This window comes from Chroicocephalus ridibundus, chromosome 4 (genome assembly GCF_963924245.1).
Source record: "Chroicocephalus ridibundus chromosome 4, bChrRid1.1, whole genome shotgun sequence".
In the NCBI taxonomy this organism is placed as follows: domain Eukaryota; kingdom Metazoa; phylum Chordata; class Aves; order Charadriiformes; family Laridae; genus Chroicocephalus; species Chroicocephalus ridibundus.
This window is the reverse complement of record NC_086287.1, coordinates 19562230-19588342: the sequence shown is the minus strand read 5'-3', so window position 1 is coordinate 19588342 and position 26113 is coordinate 19562230. Positions and strand designations below refer to the sequence as shown.

The window sequence follows — 26113 nt, the reverse complement described above, 5'->3', positions numbered from 1 at the left end:
CTGTCCAGTTCCTAACAAATTCCTCCAAAGTACCTGTGATTAATCCTTGAGCAGTAGGAGAAAGAGGAATCATTCATAGTAAGTTTGTACTGGAAAGTTTTTACTTTTGGATTTGAAGAAATACCCAGCTCCCTTAAACACTTCTCCATATGTTTTAGTTTCTGATGTAACTGTCCCTGTCGACCTAAACAAAACTCTATGAGCCCGGCGAGCCTGTCTGCATTTACTGAATCAACAGTTAGGAGGGCTTTTGTTAGTCCATCTACATAAAGATGTAGGGGTTTTTTGTTTATTTTTAATTGATATACCTAGCCTAAATTGCCAGGCTGTATAGTCTAATGACATTAAGCAGCATGAGCTACTTTTAAGAGTGTTTTTCCCAGGATTGACCTCACATACCTTCTTGAGTAAAAACAGCATGCACCTTCCTGCTTCACTCAAGACTGGGCAGTGAGGGCTTACCTCATGTTTTCTGCACACCCAGAGTGTCAACAGGAATGGCCGAATGGAACCATTGAAATACTGGTATTGTTCATTAAGGAGGCTTTTTTCCGCCACTGATTTTTGTCTTGTTTTTTCGAAAATCAAGGGAAATCAAACGTAACCGGAATGACTGCAGCACTGAAAAGAAACAAAGAGTTCCCCTAGGAAGATTGCCTAATGCCACAGATTTCTTACATGTTTATTTTCGTGGAAAGCATTTTATAAGCTCTGTGGAAGAATGAGCAGAGGCATGCTTAACAATAAAAAAAGGTACTGAAAATGCAATGGATTAGTAGGAAATTTAACCTCCTTATGTTCTAAAGCATGACTTACACGGAGATCTGTGTTGTCGGATGTGTTTTCAGTTAAGATAGCGTACACACAGTACAATCACTTCAGTTCATAAGAGCATTAGGATTCCTGCTGAAGAAAGGCGCTATTATAAATGCAATGCATGATTATAATTATTAATACGTTAACAATCATAAGAATTATTGCAAAGGAAGTGAGCTATTTGTTCAAACAATATAATTTTATCATCTGTTCCTATCTATGTACAATATAAATGGGATTGAATCCAGTCCACAATAATGTCAAAGTCCAACTGAATTTCATTTACAGTGCATTAGACAGGAAAGAAAGATAATTTGGGAAGTGTGGGATGTTTGGACTTTGCTTGCTTTGGCAAGACCCATTCCTGTAATGGTACATTCCTGGCTCTCCCATTTTTGCAGACAACATCCTTTTTTTTTTTTCAGTGCCAGGAGATCAGTGTGCTACTTACAAAATAAGTTTACATAATGCTCCTAGCACTTGTGAGCAGAGGGGAAAACCCCCCTATTCTGTGTCTACAGCCCTTTAAATACAGCGTTGGCATTTCTTTCACTCTGCTTCTTGTGGTTACTTTTTTTAACTTGCTGCAAGTAACAGAAAGCAGCCCAGTGTTTTTAGAATGAGCGCGTCTGTCAGAGAACTAGATGGTGCCTGACCTGATGCATTTGGGCCCTATACTGAGCCCACTTGGCTCTAAGCTTCCCCAGGTAGATGGGGATTTTACTGCTGGCTTTTCCCTTTGTCCCTTAATTACATGTTCTTGGCACAGCCTCTCTCCCAGGAGGAGTGAAAGAGCTCCGGCGCTGCTTTTTCATCACCACCCCCAGCGTCACCATCTGCTCTGCAGGAGCTGCAAGCCAATGTGTGCTCTGGATTTACAGCAACCCCAGTCAGACTTTGCTAAAACTTGTCAACACATTTCCTCTTTTAGATAGCACAAAAAGCTTCATGGCAGGGAGGTGGGTGGGAGGAGTCTATATTGAATGATATTGCAAAAGCCTGCATGGATTGCCAGATCTCCTTTCCCACACCGGCTGGGAGCACTCTCTGAGAATGATTCCTGCATCCTAGCTGCCTTGTTTGCCTGTGGTAGGAGGGTTTGGTGGTATGGGAAAGGGAAGGAGCTGTAAAATGTTCAAGATCATCCAAGGACTTTCTTCCAGGACATGGATCAATTTCATTAATTTCTGGCAGCTCCAGGTGTAATCAATACAGGTGACTACCTGGATTCCTGATCTTCTGTCAGTCCTGTAGGCCATGTCTCCCACTCACCAAATTATATCTGGCTACCAACTTGACAGTATGCACATTCATGGAGACTTGCCGCCCCCTGCCCTCCTCCCCCCACTTTTTTTTTGGTACTTTGTGTGTCCCTCAGCCTAGGCACCTGCAGATAGAAATTGCTGTGGAACAGCTGAAGCCACAGCTATGGACCTGCTGTCTGTACATTGGCTCACATCTTGTGAGAATCCCAGCTACTGGGAAACTGGGTAAATTGCTCCTTTCTCAACTGGTATCCTCTGCCCTAGGGAGATGTGGGTCAGGCAACGTGAGGAGGGAGGAGTAGGAGGAAGAGGCAGAGTCACTACTCCAGTTTGAGAAGGCACATGTGTGGTGGGACACTGTGGGCCTTGTGTGGCCCTGGACAGGACTGGCTAGGACTTCTGGAGACATCAAAGTCTGGCTTCCTGGGGAATTAAAGGTTGTACCGTTACTGCAGCTACCTGTACTGCAGCATGTACAAGATCTTTTACCCGCAGCTGATCTCTTAATCGTTGACTCACTGCCCTCCAAATAAATTTTATTTGATCTTAGTTGAGTTTGTAGTCAGACTTCTGTATGGCCAAAATTTGCTTCCTCTTGCCCCTCTTGCTATCCTCAGACATTCAATAATATAAGACCTCTCACATTCATCTCAAGGTTTTTGTTCTGCTTCGGGGAAATTCCACTGCTCCAAACTCTAGTCATTTTCAGGAAAGTGAGTGAAAATTGGTTACCATTAAATTTCAGTCATTGTTTAGTCCGGTCTTAGACCAGTCTCTAATTGATAGCTCTTCATGCCGTTCTCTTTTGAAATCAGAGTTGTAGCTGCCACTCCTTTGCTTAGTGCAAGAAGCAGGAGGTAGTAGGAGGAGGTAGAGACAGTTTTAAGACAAAAAGCAATTCAATCCTGTTACATTTACAGAGCGATTTCTCTGTTTCTTAAAGGATTACAGCATGCAGTTCTGTGACTTCAAAACACATACAGCACTAGGAAGTTGATTATATTTTGGCTGATATTATATCAAAAGTATCGAGTGTTTGATGGACCATGTCTGTCCTAATAATGAAAAATCCTTAGTTTGTCAACCTATTGCCTTTATAGATCCTAAGGCTGTATATATTCCTGAAAATAAAAAGGACATTTTTCCTTTTAAAAGTTAATTACTGAGCTTCCAGCCCATCCCCTCTTGATTGAGGTGCATTCAGGAGTCATGAAGGGTTGGTCTTAAACAAATATCCCAATGAATTTAGTACGTCAAAGTCATGTTCACTCCATTGTGTCTAATGCCAAAAGTATTGAGGAAATTCCATCAGTAAAATAATTTTCCAGTCTCCCTGCGTTCATTGCCAAGAACAGCATCAACACAGCTGATAACCAGAGTTGCTAATGGTCTGTTGTAGTGTTCTTTTCAAAGGAAAGCCAGAACAAAAAGAGCAGAGTCACTGAAATATAATATAAATGCAGGGTAAAAAGGTTAAAACATCACTTTTTTGGCCCTTAGTTGAACAAGACCTTATGTGAAGTCAGCGGAACTTAGGCCTAAAGTGAAACAGATGCTAAAATTTTCTTCTTGAATGAAGATCCTGCCTTGGTTGGGACCTGCCCATCTTTGGTGTAAATAGGCCAGTTCAAGGATGTTCAAAACTATGCTGTAGGTGAAAGGCTCCTTAGGGTGCAGTGCTCTTCCCAACTCATTTCATGCATGCTTGTAATCCTTATATGACGTGAGACACGTCCCCCCCCAACAATTACTGTTCCTCAGTGTCCATTCCTGTTGTTTTTGTCACTTACATCTTTGCAGAAGAATAAGGAGGCTGGAATGAGATAGCTAATCTTCCTTTGTATCAGCTGGGATTTCTCACTAGGAAAGTGAAGGAGAAGATTTAAAACTCATAAAGTTCTAAGTGAGAGTAATTAGGCTAGCTTTCACTACGCACCATCTTCAGTTACTAAATAAACAGAGGCCTTATGTGTACACACACTGTTACTTATACCTAAAGCCAGAACCTGTTCTCTCCCTCAAGCCAACCAGAAAGAATTCAGGTGTTTTTCAAACCAGATCCTGGAATCAAAACCAACCAAACTTCAAGATGTTCAAGTTCTGCATTATGATTTTCCATACGGTACCTTTCCCTATTTCACAACTCCTCCAAAAGAAAAAATAGAAGGATGTGGCTGTGCATTTCAGAGGCTAAGCTCCTTTTGAATTGCCTCTCCCACTGCTTATCTTCATTCCTCTACTCATTCTTTCCTATATCATGTGCTTGTGATGCAATTGCAGGAACAGCACGTGGCCTCACAGCCCATGGTCACAGCAGAAATGTTATAGCCCCAAGATTACTGCATTTGTAGAGCTGGAAGAGTTAATGAAGAGTAAATGGCAACAGGCAACTTGAGAGGAGGGAGAGATGTTAAGAATTGAGGCATTGTTTTCTGGATTAATGGTTTGCACACGGAGAGGAAAGTCAAAACTTTTCCTGTTATAGGCAGTTGGGATTGGTAGAGTCTGGTCACACCTTTAGAAAAAAAAATATCTTAGCAATTTACTCCAAACAATTCCAAGTAAACAGAAACTTTCGAGGTTGTTTAGTCTTCCTCCTGATATGTCCTTCGGTGAAGACTTAACACGTGTCATCAGAGCTGTAGTGTTTAACATCTGTGATTGGAGTTGTAGGAATGGGAAGGGAGAAGTGTGCTGGATGGATATATGCAAACCTGAGTCTTCCTGCTCTGTTAACCATGGAGGACAGTAGGAGGTGACTGGCTGAAGCTAAAATGGGTGAGTGTTTAAAAGGTAACCAAAGCACCTTGAGTTACATATTGGAAAACCAATCTTAACAGTGAATCACTAAAAGGTAACCAAAGCACCTTGAGTTACATATTGGAAAACCAATCTTAACAGTGAATCACTAAAAGGTAACCAAAGCACCTTGAGTTACATATTGGAAAACCAATCTTAACAGTGAATCACTAAAAATGGATGTCCATTGTATTAATATCCTCTTAAATCCCTGTTCTAGGAAAGATGTTATCCGTTTGGTCAATACAACATTAGCTGCTATGCAGAACTATCTGTAAAAAGAAATGTATCTCTACAAAAAGAAATGAGCGCAGCTAGAAGAAATATCTCCAGAAAAATTGTTATGAAGATTCCCCAGTACCAAATAATACATGACAGTGTCTTCACTTGTTGACCAGTAGATCTCATTTTCAGTCTCTTTGCTCTCCCAAACCATGCCTCGTCTTTGCCTAGATCACTGCTTCTTCCCAAGGCAACTAAGATGATTTCTAAGTGCTTGCATTCTTCCTGAAGGTACTCAGCAGTTCACTTCCATAGGAACACTGGTTTAAGCTCATTTAATGAGAAAATATAACCTGCTGCTTGACCTACCCTGCATAATTGTAGGTTGGCATAATTCCAACACTGGTCACAAATTTTGTGGAGCCTGATGTATAATAACATGTAGATCCTTGCTCACTCTGTTCCTGTGTTTACATGAGCCAGGTGCATAAGAAGAAGAGCTGGAGCACAAGTTTACTTGGTGGAGGAGCATACCGTGTTGTAGCATGATGGAAAAACAAGCTGTGTCGTAGTCCTGTGAAACAAGAGACAACATCTATTATATGTATTACAAGAATGCTTAGGCATGAAAGAAACTACCAGCAGCTCAGCTGTCAGATCTTAGGCAGTAGTTCAGAGCTACAGACCTCAAGGAGACTTCCCTAGTTCAATGAGACTTCACGTAAACACAAATTTTCTGAGTCAGAGGGTTCCTATGATCCTCTTTGAGTTTTCATAGACTCATAGAATCATAGAATGGTTTGTGTTGGAAAGGACCTTAAAGATGACCTAGTTTCAACCCCCCTGCCATGGGCAGGGACACCTCCCACTAGACCAGGCTGCTCAAAGCCCCACCCAGCCTGGCCTTGAACACTTCCAGGGATGGAGCAGCCACAACTTCTCTGGGCAACCTGTTCCAGTGTCTCAACATCCTCACAGTAAAGAGTTTTTTCTTAACATCTATTCTAAATCTCCCCTCTTTCAGTTTAAAACCGTTCCCCCTTGTTCTATCACTCCACTCCCTGATAAAGATTCTCTCCCCACCTTTCCTGTAGCCCCCTTTAGGTACTGGAAGGCTGCAATAAGGTTTCCTTGGAGCCTTCTCTTCTCCAGGCTGAACAACCGCAGCTCTCTCAGCCTGTCCTCACAGGAGAGGTGCTCCAGCCCTTTGCTCATCTTCATGGCTCTCCTCTGGACTCAGTCCAACACATCCATGTCCTTCTTATGTTGGGGACCCCCAGAGCTGGACACAGATGTGGTCTCACGAGAGCAGAGTAGGGGGAAAGAGTTATCTCCCTTGACCTGCTGGTCACGCTTCTTTTCATGCAGCCCAGGATACAGTTGGCTTTCTCGGCTGTGAGCACACATTGCCAGCTCATGTTGAGCTTCTCATCCATTGGCATCCCCAAGTCCTTCTCCTCAGGGCTGCTCTTAATCCATTCTCCACCCAGCCTGTAGTTGTGCATGGGATTGCCCCAACCCACATGTAGGACCTTGCACTTGTCCTTGTTGAACTTCATGAGGTTTGCATGGGCCCACCCCTCAAGCCTGTCCAGGTCCCTTTGAATGGCATCCCTTCCCTCTAGCGTGCTGACCACACCAGACAGCTTGGTGGTGTTGGCAAGCTTGCTGAGGGTGCACTCAATCCCACGGTCCTTGGCAGCGACACAGATGTTAAACATGCCAGTCCCATTACCAGCCCCTGAAGAATTCCACTCATCACTGATCTCCACTTGAATATCGAGCCATTGACACCAATTCTTTCAGTGTGACCATCCAGCCAATTCCTTATCCATCTAGTGGTCCATCTGTCAAATCCATGTCTCTCCAATTTAGAGACAAGGATTTCGTGTGGGACAGTGTCAAATGCTTTGCACAAGTCCAGGTAGATGATGTCAGTTGCTCTTCCATTATCCACCAACACTGTAACCCCATCGTAGAATGCCACTAAATTTTTCAGACATCATTTGCCTTTAGTGAAGCAATGTTGACTGTCACCGATCATCTCCTTATTTTCCCTGTGCCTCAGCATAGTTTCCAGGAAGATCTACTCCGTGATCTTCCCAGGCACAGAGGTGAGACTGAATGGCCTGTTGTTCCCTGGATCTTCCTTTTTTTTTACTTTTTAAAAGTCAGTGGGAACTTCACTGGACTGCCACGACTTCTCAAATATGATGGATAGTGGCTTAGCAGCTTCATCCAAAAGTTCTCTCAGGACCCGCAGATGCATCTCATCAGGTCCCAGGATTTGTGCATGCTCAGATTCCTTAGATGGTCTCAAACCTGATCTTCTCCTACAGTGGGCAGTTCTTCATTCTCCCAGTCCCTGCCTTTGCCTTCTGTGACTTGGGCAGTGTTGCTAGAGCACTTGTCAGTGAAGACTGAAGCAAAACCATCATTGAGTACCTCAGCCTTCTCCATATCCCGGGTAACTGGGTCTTCTGATTCCTTCTGGAGCGTGCCCACATTTTCCTGGTCTTCCTTTTATCACTGACATACCTGTAGAAGCTTGTTGCCCTTGATGTCCCTGGCCAGATTTAATTCTATCTGGGCTTTAGTTTTCCTAACCTAGTCCCTAGCTGTTTGGACAATTTCTCTGTATTCCTCCCAGGCTACCTGTCCTTGCTTCCACCCTCTGTAAGCTTCCTTTTTGTGTTTGAGATTGTCCAGGAGCTCCTTGTTAATCCATGCAGGCCTCCTGGTGGTTTTGCCTGACTTCCTCTTTGTTGTGATGCATTGCCCCTGAGCTTGAAGGTGATCATTAAATATTAACTAACTTTATTGGGCACCTCTTCCCTCCAGGGCTTTATCCCATGGTACTCTACTAAGCAGATCCCTGAAGAGGCCAAAGTCTGCTCTCCTGAAGTCCACGGTATTGAGGTTGCTGTGTGCCATCCTCACTGCCCTAAAGATCATGAACTCCACCATTTCATGGTCACTGCAACCAAGGCTGCTCTTGAGCTTCACATTCCCCACCAGTCTCTCCCTGTTGGTGAGAACAAGGTCCAGTGTAGCACCTCTGCTTGTTGGCTCCTCTATCACTTGGAGAGGGAAATTATCATGAGCACATTCCAGGAACCTTCTGGATTGCTTATGCCCTGCTGTGTTGTCCCTCCAACAGATATCGAGGTGGTTGAAATCCCCCATGAGGATCAGGGCTAGTGAACATGAGGCCTCTCCTATCTGTTTATAGAGGTTCTCATCCACTCAGACTTCCTGGTCAGGTGGCCTGTAGCAGACCTCCACTGTAATGTCACCTGTCCCTGCCCTCCCTTTAATCCTGACCCATAAACTCTCTGTCAGCTCCTCATCCATCCCCAAGCGGAGCTCCCTGCACTCCAGCTGGTATTGACGTAGAGGGCGACACTTCCTCTTCTCCTCTGCCTGTCCTTCCTAAATAGTCTGTCTCCTTCCATTCCAACACTCCAGTCATAGGAACCACCCCACCATGTTTCCGTGATGCTAGTAAGATCATAGCCCTGCAGGCATGCACACATCTCTAATTCCTCTTGTTTAATCTGTATAGATATAGATAGATATGTTTATATATATACACATTTTGTTTTAGTCTGTGTAGATGAGGTCAGACCCCGAAGACCCCAAAAGTCACCTTGGGCTTATACTACCTAATTTCATCCATTTAAGTGCATTAGTGAGTTAAGACCCTTAGTTGCCCACCAAGTCAATAACCACCAAGGCAGTTCAGCCCATTAGTGATACAAATCTCTTTGTGTTACTCTCCACTGACTTAAGTCCTAATTTAAGTACCTCAGTTAAGTGCCCACGTCAGACTGAGTGTATTTAGAGCCCTCATATTTTGTTGGCAGATAAGCTTTTGGCATCCATTATAAATAGAATTTGCTGTGACTAATCATTTAAAGATATTCAGCAGGGCTCCAACCGTGACTTACTGAGCACAAAGTGTTTCTCAGCCTCCCTCCCTGTAACCCGTCAAGTGACTGTGGTCTGATGGAGAGAGATCCCATCAAGAATAGGCCCCAGATTTGACCTTCCATTTTTTATCCTGCAATTTATTGTCCAGATCCTTTGCAACTCCTTCTGTGTGCTCCTTGAAGGAACTGAATGCTTTATAAACCCTGTTTTCCACAAAGCTCTCAGTCTAACCTACATTTACATTCAATCATACAGCAACAGACGCAACAAAACCTGAGACAGGTCTGCTTGGAGATTACAGAGTCTCGGTGAAGATTGGAAAGGGAGCATAAAAATGGTAGTAACTTCATGATCAAGGAAATTTTGCATAACTTTGGGCAAGCAGAGTTCAGTTGTGCTGTTAGCAAATGTCAAGTTAAATATTACTTTGATTTCTGAAGGCAATCCCTGATTCTATCTCATCATCCTGTAAAGCTGCCCAATCCTAGCATCACCCTCGTCATGTGTGCTCTTGTGATCAGTGGCATTTCATGGCAGTCAGCTGAAGCCAGCAGACACAGGAGTTTCCAGGTAGGACCATATTTCAGCACCCAAGGACAGTTTCAGCATCCTAAGCAAAGCAGTCCATTTAATGCAAAGCATCAGACCTCAAGGGCAGAGAATTCAAGGGAAAGATCCCCACTGACTACAGCTGAGTTTGGATCCCATCTGTCACCTTCATGTCACTGCCTCTGGTAATTTTGTGTATGAGCTGACACAAAGGGAAAACACTCCAAAATAGGGTTGTAGTTACATGTAATACAGGGTGCCAGGAGGGAAGCCCTGTTCAGGGTCTGCAGGAAATCAAAGGACCTTCTTCAGCAGGAATAACTCAACAACAGAAGAGGGCCACCTATTAGTCAGTGTGAGAAAGTCTTTATGCCTCTGCATCTGCGCTTAATATCCACTGCCAGTTAACAGTGGTAGTGGTTGTAAACATGTAGGAACTTCCTATAACCTGACTAAAATTAATTATAAAGAGTATTTATTTTTGCAAAATGTCAGAGGTCTCCACCTTTATTAGCATCAGTTCATAGGGCCTCCTTGTATCCCATGAGGAACTTTGCGTTGTGAATTTCCCTCTCAGCTCTCTCTCTTCATCCCATCCCTCACAGCAAGCTTACACTTACTGGGTTACTTTGTTGCTGTTACCAGGACACTGAGGATCTTCATACTCTATTTCATGGTATTCTATGAAGTGTCACTTAATGATGGCTAGTTCTTTTTTAAGATATAGGACACACCTGCTAAATTCAGCTGCTGGACTTTTATCCTACTTTTGGCCTCTACCTGTTTACCAGACTTACACAAAACCTTTAAGCAAATAGCAAGGACAGTCAATATTACAAGACCCAGGAAAATGAAACCGTTCTTGATGGATTAGGTTTTCCAATCAACTGTGGGAAATAATAATATAGGGTGTTGTTAAATTGTTGAACTTATAAAACAATATTATTAACCCACCATCTTTACATGTTAGGATTTTGTTGTTTCTTCAGCCATGGTTTCAGAAGAATACTTCTTTCTTTGACTTTGTTTGTTTCTTAGATTAAAAACATCCTGATTAAACAGAATTTACATAAATATTCCTGTAGTTTTACATGATCACCAAATTGCTACGCAAAACTAAATGTGCACTGGTGAATGTTAATCACTCCCCTTTGGCGGGGGAGATGAAGTCATAGTTAAATAAAAGGGAATAGTTAGATAACATTTCCACAGTAATGAAACAATGGTTGTATATTTGCATAGCTGTACTCAGACCGGAAGATTTCCTTTTTGGTGCACTTTTAGCTGTTTAAAAACAAACTTGTTCAAGTCTATGCTAAACAGTTTGCTTTGATTGACTGGATGAAGCAGAGCCAGATGTAACCCCAAAGGGATGCTTTGGGTTACTCAATTTACACCTAATCTGTTTTTGTAACTGGCTGGAGAGGTGGAGGTTTAGTGCGGTCTGCTCTACCACTTCGAGTCCCTTCCCTATCCTACCTCCCTAATCCTTATCAAGATACACCCCTCCTGTCCCCGATCCTGCTTTTACGTAGGGATTGGTGGGGAACAAAAGAGAGTTACTGAGCTGTAAGTATCAAGTTTCTCTTTACTAGTGAATGTCCCTATGCAGAATAATTTTTCTAGCAGGCATCTCCTTAATTGTTAAGATCACATTTCTACTGCCAATTGGGAGCACAGCAACATTCACTGGATGGACATTCAAGGCCAGGACCCTTGCAGCAATGGGTCAAGGCTGGAAATCCTACTGATACAGAATGGATTGAAAGGCCTTGAATAGCATCAGCAAAGAGGAATATGGAGCTCACTGTGGGACAGTTCTGCCAAGAAGAAATCCTTATCTTCTACTGCAGGAATGACTTCAGAGTAGGCAGGGCTGGAGATGAGTAAGAGTAGGGACGATGGTCAGCTGTTATAACCAAATCCATCAGACATGCATCCCAGAAAAACAGAAGTGAAGGAAACATGGTCTCATGTAGGTTAGGGAGGTTTCTTTTTCCACCAGGGAACACTTCCCTGTAGCCTAAGTAGTTAAAATGCACAGCATATTGTTTGCTTCATAGTGGCTACTTACGTGACAGCTCTCAGGGTTAAAGTGCCATAAATCATACATTTTTTTTTGGTCAGGATGCTTAAAAATCTGGTATAAACAGACTCCTGAAAAATGCTACACCACTGGAATGGCCAGCAGTCATTGATTTTATATGTTTACAGCTTCTCTTCCCCGTTTCTTCAAAACAGTTTAGAGCTAAAGGCGAGTTGTCATGGGAGCTATTTCAAACTTTGAAAGCTGGTGACATCAATGGCTTAACAATGACAGACTAGCCAGCTAAAGAGAACTGAGGTGCTTATGCCTCATGATAATATTACCCATTTCATTCCAAATTATTTTTTCCAAATATTTATATTAAACCATTAAAGTTGCCCCTTACCTCAAACCAGTCTCAACTTGTGCTGGAGCCATCATAGCACCACTATGGAGCCAAACTAGCAAGTCCACAAAGAGGTAGGGAAGGTAAACCAGCAAAACCCTGATTACAGAGCAGTCAAAAATTTTACCCATCGGATCTCTCTTTTTCTTTAGCTAAGACGCAGGATCCTGTTTTCTATTAAACGTAATAGGAGGTAGCAGTCTAAAAGAAAAAGTACCCCAAAATCTGCTGGAACAGCTTCTACCCTAAGGCTATGTGAAATGAATGTGTTAATTCCACAGCTGAAAGTCCTAGTCCTGCAGATGCTAAGGGTCATGGAATTAGAAAAAAAAAAAAAATCTTAAAGGGTTAAATTTCAGTATGATCAGAGGTATTTTGCAGGTTTCATTCAAAAATATGAAGGGGATGTTGATTTGGCTGGGTTTATGGTAGTGTAGTGTACCTGAGACGTTAGGCCACTCTGTGTGCATGCCTGTGTGTGTTTGGAGTTGGGGGGAATGGGACAGACAAAATCTGAGCAATAAATTGATGTTAAAGAGGTAGCAAAAAATATGATGACCTTAATTAGCGTGTTTTGGAAATTACTAAATGCCTATGTATTCTCACTAGGGCGCTTGGAAAACTGTTAACTGTGTAAGAAGCTTTTTCTTATCTTTCCAACAAGAAAACACATATTATTTTGTTACATTTGGAACCAATAAATAAGTTTCAGAGTTTATCTGATGGTGGCATAACAAGATTACAAGTGAAAAAAGATAAAGCATTTATAACAAGTTATATGCCTCAATGGTGTCTTATCAGGCAGATTATGTGAATAGCAAAGACCAGTTAAGAGTGTAATAAAGTCTATGCAATATTAGGCTTTAGCAATGTTGACACTTGCAGGAAAGCAGAAGGTAGGCTGTCTTATGTATCCTAATAAATCCCTTTTAGTAAACACTGTTTGCTTGTCATAAAATCAAATCACTAACACAGCTGTTTGTGCAGAATACTATCCACGCAGCTTTGGGTAAAGAGGACTTGTATTTTCATCCCTTAGTTTTCCTTAACAAATGGACAGAGACCCTCTTCAGCATTTTGTCTTCTGTAGACACATTCTGAACCATGAAAGCTCATAAGCGACACAGCTGACGAGCTTAGCTGCTGGGATTTCAATGGGAAAACTAAACCAGGAGACACCCCACCACCAGGTTGGTTTAAAATGAGTTCTTTGATGTGGTAAAAGGTGAAAAAAGCAATTTTTCCCCTCAGTTTTCAGGGTTTTTTTGTAGTATTACAGTTTTAATTTATTGAAATGCCCTCATATACAAGCAAACAAACATACATATACATTTCTCTTAGTATTAAATATAGTCCACGTATTTTATACTGATATTTTCCCATAACATAAAACATAATGAAGACAATCAGAGGGTTGTAGCACCTCTCCTGTGAGGACAGGCTGGGAGAGCTGGGGTTGTTCAGTCTGGAGAACAGAAGGCTCCAGGGAAACCTTACAGCAGCCTTCCAGCACTTAAAGGGGGCCTACAGTAAAGATGGGGAGGGACTTTTTATCAGGGAGTGGAGTGATAGGACAAGGGGGGACGGTTTTAAACTGAAAGAGGGGAGATTTAGATTAGATATTAGGAGGAAATTCTTTACTGTGAGAGTGGTGAGACACTGCAACAGGTTGCCCAGAGAAGCTGTGGATGCCCCATCCCTGAAGGTGTTCAAGGCCAGGCTGGATGGGGCTTTGAACAACCTGGTCTAGTGGGAGGTGTCCCTGCCCATGGCAGGGGGGTTGGAACTAGGTCATCTTTAAGGTCCTTTCCAACACAAATCATTCTGTGATTCCTTCTATAACCAAAAAATTAATGCAAGTTAGGCCTGCAAAAAGTGGCATTTTTACCTTGCTGAAACAATTTTTTCTAGATTAAAAGTGTCATTTTCTTTAACATGGTCTTGAAAAGTATTTCCTTTTTTCTTTTTTTTTTTTGTTTTCAAGGCAAAAATGCTTCAATGGCATTTTCATTAATATTTTTCAGATTAGCTTGGTTCATGACTTCTGAGTGATTTTGCCTTTAGTATTCTGTATTTACACAGCACTTTGGGTTAAAATGAGAGCATGCTAATACTATTTACCACATTTGCTCAAAAACTCTAATAGATCTTCTGAAATGGTAACTGTTAAAAAACAGAAATGGATTATTGGTCCCAATGGAAAAATAGATGTTTTATACCTTAAAAATGCATTCATTTAACTTAACATGATAATATATTCATTTATCCAACATTATTCATGGGTAACTCATTCTCTGATAGTCCACTAAAATTCTCCACTGTGCCTGGACCTAGTACAGGGTCCACCAGAGTGAGCAATACAGTTTAATGTCATTCTGTAGCTTTCCCTTGGTTAGGAGGAAGCCAACTGTTGTGTAGACATCATCTTTGAACATATTTTCTAAAAACTACAAAGCTTTAAAGTTAATACTGGTATTGTGTGTTGATTTGTTTAAATCCCCCTAATATGCATACAATTGAATAGAAACAACTTGGTTCAGGTTTATCTTACACACAATGAAGAGAACTAGACTTACGAGCTTATGCAGAGCACTGTGTAAACACTAAACAGTCACTATAGGGATTATATAGATTTCCTTGGAAACCAGTGTTTCGCGTCAAACACAGTGAATGTCTGCTGCAGCGTCTCATCAGAGCTAACTCCCTAGCTGCTGGCTGCAAGAAAATCAGAAAGGGCTCAAGTCATAAAATAAATTCAGATCTAGATTTCAGACGCTTTCAAAGTGGAAGAGTTTAGTTTCTTTGGCTTATTGCACTGACAGGGTTCATGAACGAAACAAATGAACAGACAAAACCTACCCAGAACTAAAACCCAGATTCAAGGACTCCTGACTATGGTGTGGGTTAATCAGAATTGGGGAGGGGGAAGGGGGGGGGGGGGCGGGCCGAAAAGTCTAAGTGCTCTAAACTATTGCCATTCCTGCGAAGACACCCAGCAAAGTTTCTCATTTTCAATCATTGTCCATAAAGAAAAAAATTATTTCACCTCATGTAGGTATATTCTCACTGCACATGAAAACAGAAGGTAGAGCTTGATCCCTGCGGAAAGGCTGAGGTAAGTTTGGAGGAGAAATCCTGTAAACAGATTATACAGTTGTGATACCTCCCCTCTCCCCGGTCCTCGCAATAGCCCCGGGATAGGATATTGAAGGACAGAGTAGGAAGCAATCATTTCCTCCACGTCCTTTCATGCATGATTTGGCTTCTAGGTGTGTTTTTCAGACTCTGAAGTCCTGGACATTGAGCAGAGCTAAGAGGGTACAGCAGTGCTCCTGTGGCGTTCCCCTCCCACAGGTACCCAGCTGCTGTAACCTGTTTGCACACAGAGAGTTAAACCAGATCTTGAGCACGGAGGAATTTATTTCTCACTGAAGTATATTGGACGGTGTTGTTGGGTTTGGGAGGTTTCTCCTCTTTTCTCTGATATGGGTGTGATTTAATTAAAGTTGATGTACATAGTAAAAGCTACATCCCATTCTTTTCTGTCTCCTTTGCTCTGTTTCTCATTATAGGATGTCTTTGAAGCTATAGGCTCTGGCTAGGCTCTTTTGTTTATGCTTTCCTGATTTATGACCTCCAGGTGAGTTTCCTCTAGGAAAGCAGTTTTTCGAAACTGTGCCTTTAATGTGATATCCATCCAAGAGGGAAGGCAAATGTTTTTAGGAAAAAAATATAGTAGGGCACAGTGACATTTGAAATTTATGCCATCTCTCCTATGGAGTAATAGTGAGAAGCAGACTTCTGCTCCAGCGTTTCCATGAGTTATTCTGCCTTCATAGCACTGTTTATTTTATTGACAGCTCCATGCTCACTTTAGAGCTTTATCCTGCTATCACTGCATTGAATAGAAAGTTGTGACTTTTCATGCAATCTCTCGACATCAGCTATGTTTGCTTTAAGACAGGCACCAGAGGACTCTGAGGCTTGTCACAAAACAGTGAGGGATGCCAAGCCTGTCTTTAAGCATATAGTCTCTTTGACATGAGGAAATTTTATGCAACTGGAACCTATTCCCTGTTTTTTTGGCAGGTTTCCGATAGGTGCACTGTACCCTGATTGATTTTTCTTTTCTTGTGTATAACAGCATTACCTGTAGGAAACAGGCTAGCCTCTACAGATCATTTGATACATGTTCTTGGAAAGATATCAAATCCAGAAAGAGGTTTAATTAACCTTTGCGGTGAAGCTGATAAGGCACAAACTTATTTGCAACAGTAATAGTGGCTAAATATGGACGGTTAAGCTTGATGAGGACATGAGCCGTCAATGTGTCCTTTAAGCTTTTACTTCCCTCTCCATACCATTTTGGCAGTTGCCTTTTATGATGTCTCCCCTGCTATGCAATTTTAGATAGATGCAAATTCCTGGGAGGTCTGTGGCATGCAGTTTAAATCTCTGCATATTTCGACCCAAGGATTGAGAAATTATCTGATGTGTTTCTCTGGACTCATTTTGCTGTTTGAATGATGATGTTTCTGGCATGTACTGGTGAATCCTCTTGGGAATCCTTTTGGATTAAAGGTATTATCCAAATGTAAATTTTAACTTGTTAGAAATACCACTTCTAACTCTGTGCTAGGAATTATATGAACACGTTTGAAAAGTCTGGCTAATTAATTCCCTTTGAAACGCAGGGCATAAGCTAGCACTGTTGCCTACATGGTTGGAGTCTCATATAGTAGGAATTCAAGGAGCTCAGGAGTTATAAGCAAGGAATACTCGAAAAGACAGGCAAGGTCTGTAAGAATCCCCATCCCCTACTTTCTCTTTTGTAGGAAAAAAGAGACATCATGAAAGAAACTGGTTGTTGTCTTCATTCAAAACATATCACATTCCCAAGGAGTCTTGTCACTACCTTCATCATCATTGTTTGCAGTTTTAAGTTTCCCATATACCTCCACTGCTTTCTTGATAACATGGTTTCCAGCGGTCCCCATCTCCATCAACCCTAGGAGTGGCTGCTCACCGAATACACTCATTTTGCACCACTGAGAACAGGATGCTGCTGCATCTGCTATGTGTTTGAAAAGACCTGACTTGTCCCAAAGATTTGAGTCATCTTTACCAAGTTCTTTAAGCATGCATACACTGATTTATAAACACAGGACTAGAAACAAACTGTGTGCCAGAACTTCAGTCTTATTTTGGAAATAGATTAAAACCTTACTTCCATGCACACCCATTCTGCGATTGCCAAAGAATGGAGATCACTTAGAAGTTGTCTCTGCTGATTTTCAGAGTTGACTTGCTTTGCCTTCTATGAGGTCCTTACATCAGGTCCTGTATCCTGTACATACTACGTGCATTTCTTAAGTCAGCACCAATATTCCCAGCAAAGGCCAGATGATGCCAAAGGTGCATCACCTTGCCATGTGATCTCAATTCCTGTGAAGAACATCTCTGCAGAAATTTGCTTCTCCTCCATACATCTCACTACTCCATGTAGAATGTGAGAGATGGTATGCTGACAGGTCAGAAGCCAGGAACAAGGCATTGTGCAATTCCTGTCCATCAGCTTTCTATGTTAAGATCTGCACATGGATAGAATCCAGTCCCACAGACACTGGCTGGAAAGTCAGCAGCAGCCGGGTCAGTCTGCTACGTGGAGGTGACCAGATCTCCCACCACGGTCAGGCTGCACTGCTGTTTGAGGTCAAGTAAAAAAACTTAGGGTTGAGATGGAAGGCAGATAGGGGCCCAAGGCCAACATTAAGGACAATGTAATTTCTATTACAGTTACAGCTTTACTGACATAGCAGAATTATGCAAAGCCAGGTAAGAACACACGTACACAAATTCTTCACTGAATGCATTCATTGGGTCACCCCACTATTTGCAGTGGTTAAGCTTTAGGCAAAGTAGCAAGGTGTTGGCTTCCTCCAGAAAATTTTTCCCAAGTGATAATCTCTACTGTTGACATAGCTGGAGGAAAAAATGCTGGTCTTTCACTTGCCTTAACCCTCCTTATTTGTAATGCTAGACAGTTTGGACAAAAATGAACCAGAATGGGAATGGAAACTACTGGAATAAATGTTTCTAGTATATAACGTGCAGCGTTCTCTGCACTTCAAGCACATACACACTCCCAGTAATAACACTGTCTCACATTAGTTCGCTCTCTTTCATCCTCTATGGCGTCACAAGGTGTTTTAAGAATATTGTGTGGATAGGTGTTTTCCATTTATGGGCAATGCAGAGCACTGAGAAACACTGCAGAATAGAGGATAATAATAGTACTATGTTTCGTTGAACATATAAGGCAAGATTTACACCCATAAGAGTTCCTCCAGACTAGAATGAGACCACCTTGGGCTTAGTATCTTCTCCTTTACTTTACTTACTATTTACTAATTTACCTCTGATCATCAATTTTTGTCTGTATAATTCTTCCTTCAGCAAAACATCATTTTCTAATGATATGCATAATGGATGGGAAACAATGGTCTAATGCTGGGATAAAAAGTGAATGAGTCACCTACAGAATTGTTTATGCCACCCATTAAGGGTCTCTGAAAGGTGTTATTCAAATACAAAACAGCTGAAATTATGCTATCAGACTGTACCCAGTAAAGTAAGTACAGAAAACACAGATATCATGCACGCTTACTGGCACTGAAAACTAAAGAAGTAAAAGAGCAGAAATCTTTGCTAAATTCAGGTATGCAATAGTTCTCCGAGCTTACTTTCCTGAAAGTATAGTTACTTCTCCTTCAGTAATGTTTTTATTAGTACTTCTTGTCCTTCATGACACTGGGAAATTCATAAAAATGCACACGAATGAAAAGATACCCAAAACAAAGCTCTTATTGCCTGGTCTTAACAATCAAAATGTGAACATGCCTCTCAGGTTTTTGTTCTTGTAGAGTCCCTTTAAAAATCTTGTCTTTTTTGACAGTTATTGTCACAGTGGTTCTGCTCTAAAACGCAGTGAGATCAAGTGGAGCCTTTCCATTTATTTTGTTGGCATTTTTACCAATACCACCACACCTAAGATTTTGCTGTATTTTCCATTGGAACAAATCAGAAAGCATGTGATTTTGTATGTACATTACTGAGTTTTCAATCAATATGACCCAATGGCCACTTCTGCCTTGCTTGCCCAATATTTCACAGTTTAAAAGTCAAGACTCCTGGTATTTTTAGCTGCTGCATTACTAGAAAAAACCCCCATCCAGCTATGTGCCAAATTGCTCTATAGTTTGGAGTACTGTTCCAAATTTTTTAAGTATTACTTAGGAATGTAGAGATCATCTTGAAAACATCGAGTGTTACCCCACTATCTTCAGTGATTAAACCTTAGAGACTCCAGAATTAAAAAGAGCAATATGGTCAAAACTTCCTTCTAAAGACCTTTTCCTAATCTCTACTACCGGCATTCATTTCGACCAACACACACTGCTATATAATCTCTATGGATATTTACTTATGCCTTGCTGTTGGTTCATTGTTTTTACCTAGAGAACAAGATTCACGGAAACATTCATGTATCCTAATCTAACCACAGATGAAATGTTGTAAATGAGCTTTGTGTGACTGTACTCAGCAGACTCAACAGGTGGCTCAACAGGTTTTTGTCCATGTCTAGTACACTCCTGAGCGCTTTTGATTTATGGTGACATCCCATCACATTTCCATCCAGAAGGGCAATCTGGTATTGGTTTGGAAACTTCTCACAGCAACCAGTTCCTACTTTGCTTCAGCAAATTCCTCCTATAATTGTTTTATTTGCTTATTTATTAGTCACATGCAGTAAGTAGTGTTTTGAACAATTTGGAAGATCTTGGGTTTTTTTCCTTGGTTTTTCTTTTCTTTTTTCTTTTTTCCCTCAAATCAAAGCAACCTGTCAGTGAATTAACCAGATACAACTTTCTTTGCAACTGTGTTGACCTGTTTTCATAATAAACCCTCAGGTGCCTGCCTGTTGTTAGCTCAAGGGTGAGAAAATGAGCTTTATTTCCTCAGGTGGGATATGCTCCAAAAACCAGTCACTGTGCATCTATCCATTGACTTCAGTGAACTTATTGTATATAGCTCATTCGTTGGCCAGACGTCTACTTATTGATCCATTCCTTTAATATGCTACCGAAGCAAAAGGAGTTAGCAGGTGTTCTGTCTACATCCATACACAGATTGATTTGCTATCTGTGTTTCAGGAAGATGAAAAAGGATTCCGAGAGCCAATTTTTTGTTGAAGTTAACGAATGTGGCGGTATTATCTATCTCAGAGCAGTTTCTCTTTTCTGTCAATCAATTTCAATCAGTGTTTCTCAAGACCTAACTGAAATCCATGAGGCTGAAACAAGTTCAAGGAAGGCTGAATGCCCTGGTGAAATTACTGACAGACTTGTTTTAGGAAATGGAAGTTTAAGCCCGTTTGGAGATAATTTCAAAAGTATGGTAAAGATTTTCTGCAATTAGTCAAAGATATAAGCATGTCCACAAACAATGAGGAAGCTTTGGTCTACCTCTTGTGAAAATAATAATAATTTTACTGTAGATTGTTGATCATAAAACAAAAGAAATAAATCATCATCAGAACAAACTAGATAATTGCATATAAATGATCTCAGTTTGTTTCTTTAACTGTGCTTTCAGATAATTCCAGTTTCTTGGATTATATGAAAATAGGACAAAAGCGTAACAAGGTTTTACAATCTTTCAGAAGGTCTAGCAGTACTGCACTCCTTACACAACTTCTTCTCCATGAGCCTCGAGACCACAATTTTTATGATAAAGTTCAACCAACTTTCAATACTACGCTATGAATCATATTTTATGATTAGTACTATAAAAGAGCCTATTTCTGTCTGGATGTTAGAAAGGGAGGCATAGGCGTCCGATACAAACACTGCAGATATCCAACAGGGCGTAAGATAAAGCCCACCTTCTTTCTTTTGTCTAATTAATAACATTCTAGAAATAGTAGCAATATCTGTAAACTGTTATCATTGTTACAGATCTATTGGGAGGTGCTCCTTTACGTCATACCCTTTCATTCAATATTGTTAACGTAAAAATATGCAATACAATGTAGTGAGGTTTGTTATGGTTACTAAAGATAAAGATCTACACATTCACCCCCTGCCTTTTTTGAGGCAACTTTAGCCTGATGGTTTTGTTCCCCTACACATAGGTACAGTATCTCTTGGTACTAGTGAGTCAATGCAGTAAATACTATGCCAAAGGGAGAATGGTCACTATATGCAACTATCTTGTGTCATGCACAGTCAGAGAAGCAAGGGAGAAGCTATATTTCCCATCTACGCTCCTAGCTCGATGGATCCCCAGGTCTGAATCTGGCTGATCTGGCTGCTGGTTTGCAGCGGCACAGAGTAATTTGTAAAGCCCCATATTAAATAACTCCACTAGGAGGAATTTTTGACAAATATCTGCAAGTCTGTAATGCACGTATCACTTCATCACATAGAAGCTGAAACATGGACTATATTGGTGGGGTGGTGCAGAACAAATTTTCATGATTTTCTAGGGTTATGTGAAATATGTTCCCCAATAAAAAATAAATATTATAGATATAATAAAGACAAAAATCCAGTGCCCAGCTCAAGGGTTGGACGGTGAGGAGTAAAGATAAACCAGATGCGTGACTGCCCAAGTGAACTGCACTGCAACCGCTAGAGAGGTGAAAATTCATTATTCATAAGTACGTAAAAAAAATTGCCTTTTTTATAAAACGGTGGTTCATATGACTTGTGGGTGTGTTCATGTGGAGAAATACCCATCATTCAATTAAGAAAAATTATAGGCCATATTCCCCTATGGCATGATTTGTTATTTCTGCACCAGTACAGTCCATACTGTGACCGTGATTATAGCAGTATAGAGGTGTTACACTCTATTGTAAGTAGTTCCCCTTAGTGCAGAAATAAACACTATGAATACACCACGACATGTATACCACTCAAATTATAGCCATGCTACGTTTTCTGTTCTGGTAAAGGTATATGACTTCTATATATAGACAAAGCAGATCTGAAGCGAAAACAAACAATCGAAAGACATTGCCTGCTTGGAGGGATACACGTAAAATTTGGCAAAATAGGCAAGGTTATGAGGAAAAAAACCAACATGGAACAAAAATGCCTGGCTTCATGCAGATCTGCATTATTGGTGATTAGTTCATGGCTTCTCTGATAGATAACAAAGGTTGAGCTCACACAATGGCCTTTCTTTTAATAGGGACACTTTTTCTTTTGCTTGACCCCCTATTTTTACAGAGCTTGCAAGAATCTAGGGCCTCTGGGGTCACACACCTCTGTCAGATTTCACTGAAATCAGCCACTGACTTCAGGTGTTGTCTGAGAACAGTTCATGAATAGACAGAGAGACACACACTGCACCATGGAATGACCTTAACTCCCACAAAAAAAAAACCTGAAGCAAGAAGAAAAAAGACAGGTTTTATTGAATACAGTAGACAGATGGAAGTAGTGGATTTTTATACTCACTTAAATGAACGTTTGTCCAATATTCTGTTTTTCTTTTCCTCCCTCTGTTCCCAAGTCCAGTACATCAGTGAAATTGAGCACCACAACCTGGGGTAGAAAAAGACCTTAAAGGCAGAGATGCAAAAATGCCCTTAGCACAGCTGAATCTCCAGAAAGACCCTGTGGCTTTCAGCAATCCATGTTTTCTAACAGGTCCTGCAGCAGAGCCAAGGAACGGGGGACCAATGCTGAGCAGTGAGCTGTAGCGCTGATGCACAGCTTTCTCCGCAAGTCATGAAGAGCAGCAGAGAAGAGAAGCCTAGAGATAGCTGAGAAGCAGCAGAGCTAGATAGCAATGAAAGGTTTGTTGCTTTGCTTGTGCAAGAAGGGAGCCCAAGCTTTCCTCCCACACCAACTCTTTGTTGGCCAATGAACTTCACGCACCTTTACAAAGAGTCCCTTTACCTGGAAAATCACACAGCAAGCTTCCCCCTCTCCCCAGGATCAATTGCCTTGTAGCACAAAGGAATGATGTAAAAAGCCTCGCTGGAGAAAGAAGGAAACCTTTGAATGAGAGACTCCTCAGCAAAGGATGACCACGTCGGCTCTGCGCCATGTGCTCTGCACACCTGGTGGCTGCCTCTATTCCAAACTCTTATTTCCAGGCAGTATCTTGACTCACAGTGACATTGATCAATTGGCATATGTTGGAGCAAAAAAAATCGGCCCTAATATGGCATTTCCCTCCCAGCGTCCCCTTCAGTCATGTGTGACACAGAAGCAAAGCAGACCCAACAATGAGGAACCACTCCTTTCAGCCTATCCTCAACAAATAGCTTCAATTCCTCATTCATTTCCAAGAGGTAGAAGGGTCAATACCTTCCATCTGGGAGCTGTAAGATGATATCATTTTGCGTTCTGACATCTGGGACAGTTTCAATTGCAAATCAATTAGAAGTGTTTAGGTTGTTTAAAAAAAAATGTTACAACTTTGGTCCACCAATGCTTCATATATCTTAGAGTACAGAAGTGGCACGTAACCCTATGTATCCCACGCCAGCTTTAGAGCAAAGACTTGCATCAGCTTTCCAGATGCTTTTGAAAGGGTCACAGAGTGCAAGCTACTGAAGTTCATCTTGCTGAATGAGCCCTTTTAAATCCAAATAGGATATAAACCTGTAAGACCTTGACTAGGTCTTACCATCCTGCAACACACTTCCCGTGAGCGGTCACCTCAGTATCTTACAACTTTCTGGGGAATGGGCTAAAATTGCTGTAATTTGATTTGAGGACTGTCAATAACCAGCTTTAGGACAGAAGGGGTGCAGGTGGGAAAATTATTTTTAAAGTCTATTATCATTACCTTGATTTGTGATTTTGACTTAGAAGAATTGCAGCAGGTCTCAAGGATGAAGCGTTGCAGAGGCACTGAACCTATTGACTGAGGACATATTTATTGCTGGGGTGTTAGATTACAGTTAATAGAAAGGAAGGAATGAGCTTTTCTGGTCAATACATAACAACCTTTCTACTAAGACATAAACAAATCCTTATGCAATTGCCAAGTAACTTTTTTGTTTTCCTATGTCTGTGAAAGCATTTTGAATATTACAAGTGGCCACTTTTCTGACATTAAGAATGTATCTCACCAAAAACTGATGGTCACTGCTGAAACAGGAATCAAAGTTTTGCTTGGACTTCCATCCAACAATAAATAAAACAGAGGAAATGACTACATGGACAGCATGGCTCTATTTCTTGAATGATCCAAGTCTAAAAATGACATCAAAAAAGCAGAACTGCAGGGAAAGGATCAGAGTATGGACTGTTTTAAGGTGGTTGTACCAGGTCTATATTTTCTTCCAAGTGTAGGAAATCTATACAATAACATACAATAATATTGTTCCCAGCTTTACTACTTTGCTGTCTCTGCTTTTCAGCAAATATAACTAAACTAGGAATATTTGCCTTCAGCTGTCACCAGAACACAAATACTTCAAGTTAGTATCTACTGTATATACCTAGTTACAGATTTAATACATCGAAATACTGCAAAAAAATAATTCAGCATCAGTCCAGTGACTGCAGTGCAACTGTTAATGCTGATAAAGAGCAAACAGATATTTTACCAAACTGATAAAATGAAAAAAAAAGCTGGAAATGCAAAGAAAACTTCAGTTCATAAGCTAGCAACATGGGGTTTTAAAAATACTATTCTGTTCCCAGGATGCCACAGTTACTCAGTAAAAATGATATCCAGGAATGCCATTTTCATTTAGCGGCTTTGGGGGTTCTGAACCTGGGTATTTGTTAGGAGCAGGGCTCCCCCAGCCAATTCTATGGCACTGATGGATCTTTCCAACGGGTTTCAGGTTTACATGAAAACAATATACTGTACTTGAAAACAATATACTATACTATTTGCTTTAAAATGGTTCAGAGTTTGGTTTTGGACTGGAATTCTTGACCATGAGCTTGTCAAAAAACAGACTTAAGAGGTACTTATTAAACTTTCCAAGTTAAACATTTTACCTGCACACACAGAGTAACAACAGTCATGAAAACCCACAAAAATATCTGTTGAAGTGCATATTAAAGGTCACAGTGTCAATACATATTGAATATTAGGGATACCAGGAATGCTCAACTTTAACAAAAATCAGAGATTACCAACATGGAAAACGTGGAGTAAAAGCTACACATTTAAATAAGGCTTTCAAACTATTCAAATTATTTAAAGTCAATGATATAGAAATACATGCATACAATGTTAAATAATGACAGGTTAGTTAAAAAGCTATTTTTAAAATCAGTATCATGTTTCAACACAATCACAATATTAATTACAGTATAATAGTAACTATTTTAAGCAGTCCTAATACCCTACAGCTTTCGGTAGTAACATCATATTACAACAGTTTTTCTTTTCTTACTCACAAAGTTTTTTGCTTAAGGGAAGCAAGAATAGCAGATGTTGAAAAGGAAGAGTTGTTTGATTAGTTGTTTTGAAGGGGCTTGCTTTGGTGCTGTATTTTATACGCCTTATTTTATTGGTTTATTGGTTAACCTTATAATTGCATCACTTTTATGTTATTAATATCACCACAAACATAATGTCAAATATTAACTTTGTAAATGTCTTGAAAAATACTGCTGGACTTAAAAGGATATTTGATGCTAAAATATCTTTACTGTGTAATTTATAAAGATTTCAATCTTACCACATGAATGCACTACGAGATTAATTGCTGTTATTATTCCTTGAAAGGCAGCCATGTGACTGTTCTTATATTAAGGGAAACCATAATACACTTATTTTATTCTCATGTTCAGTGCTTGCACCTTCTTTTGTCTGTTTGAGCAATTATGCAGCTTTTAGCAAGGCCTCTCAAACACTTACTGGTTTCTGTTTGCATAGCTCTATGGCCATTAGAGTTAAAAGCTGGAATACGGTGAATAAATACCTCTATATGACCAGCTGACTGCCTTCTACATTCGTGTACTGATGTGTTAAAAAGCCTGACACAGGCTACTAATTTCAGCTCGCATTGTGTATGCGCACATCTTCAACATTGCATCAGATTTTGTTCTC

The 26113-nt window shown here is 40.7% G+C and overlaps 1 long non-coding RNA gene across 2 annotated transcripts; it reads right to left on the bottom strand.

Annotated features, from left to right (window-relative positions):
- Positions 1–303: 303 nt before the first annotated feature.
- On the bottom strand, positions 304–25822 carry LOC134514530 (uncharacterized). 2 transcript variants are annotated; one of them, XR_010070744.1, is made up of 4 exons: positions 25459–25822; positions 23885–23962; positions 22543–22646; positions 304–5676 (listed from the first exon to the last, which is right to left on the bottom strand). It is a non-coding gene; the product is annotated as an uncharacterized LOC134514530 (long non-coding RNA). The 2 variants fall into 2 exon arrangements; XR_010070743.1 differs by having other exon boundaries at positions 23885–25822.
- Positions 25823–26113: the final 291 nt, after the last annotated feature.